This window comes from Nematolebias whitei, chromosome 1 (genome assembly GCF_014905685.2).
Source record: "Nematolebias whitei isolate Nwh7 chromosome 1, NemWhi1, whole genome shotgun sequence".
Classification (NCBI taxonomy): domain Eukaryota; kingdom Metazoa; phylum Chordata; class Actinopteri; order Cyprinodontiformes; family Rivulidae; genus Nematolebias; species Nematolebias whitei.
Window position 1 is genome coordinate 94,962,605 of NC_056498.1, and position 933 is coordinate 94,963,537.

Genomic DNA, 933 nt, shown 5'->3' on the forward strand with positions numbered 1-933 from the left:
GGGGGGGGGCTCGCTAATCCTTCAGTTGAGTCTCACCATAGACTCCAAAAACATTTAGGGGAAAACCAAAAACCAAACCTCAAGTCGTTTGTCTAAAAGGACAACAGACAATTGATCCAAACTATATTTTGCCATGTAAATCTAACTTAAACCAAGTTAGGAATGGAAAAATAGTTTGGAATGCCCTTCTATAGGTATAAATCCCTATATGAAAATTTTTCAGCATGACCCATCCTTTAAACTGGTAACTTTAGCTGATCTAAACCATGATAGCTTACACACCAGGTGCATATAGGTTAAGGTCTTATGTAAAATCCCACTCATAAGCCCAACTAAAACCACTTAAATGCATAACACATAGAACCAGAATGGCACCCACTGGGAACCACCAACAGCAACCTTCGCTGAAGGGACCTACAACTCCAACGTGGGTCTCCAATCTCCATCCAGTGGTCACCTCTGCAGTTCAATCGAGGGAGCCCCTCTGCATGCTGATCAATCAACACCTCCAATTGTTGTGGATTTATCGTTGTGGATTATATGACTTTTTTCAATGGATTACAGACTCTGTTTCCAAGGGGTTAAAGCATTGCTACAATGGAATTACCAACAACATAATGGAATTACCAACAACACAAGGGAATTACCAACAACATTGTGGAATTACCTAAACCGTTATGGGATTACCTTCTTTGACTTTTGTTTTCCTCTTGCTGGATTACGTCAAGCTCAAGGATATTCGGAGGCGTAAGTTCATGTTGGAATTCATCCCCATGGACAGGCGATGATTTCCAAAGGGGGGACTGTAGTGGACTCGGCCTCCGACCAAAACCTGTCTCTGAGGACCTTCAAGGGACAGGAACTGTTATTTCATTGATTTGAATCTAGAAATACAAATTAGCTCATCCAGAGACTGTCTAATTGTATCCTGAA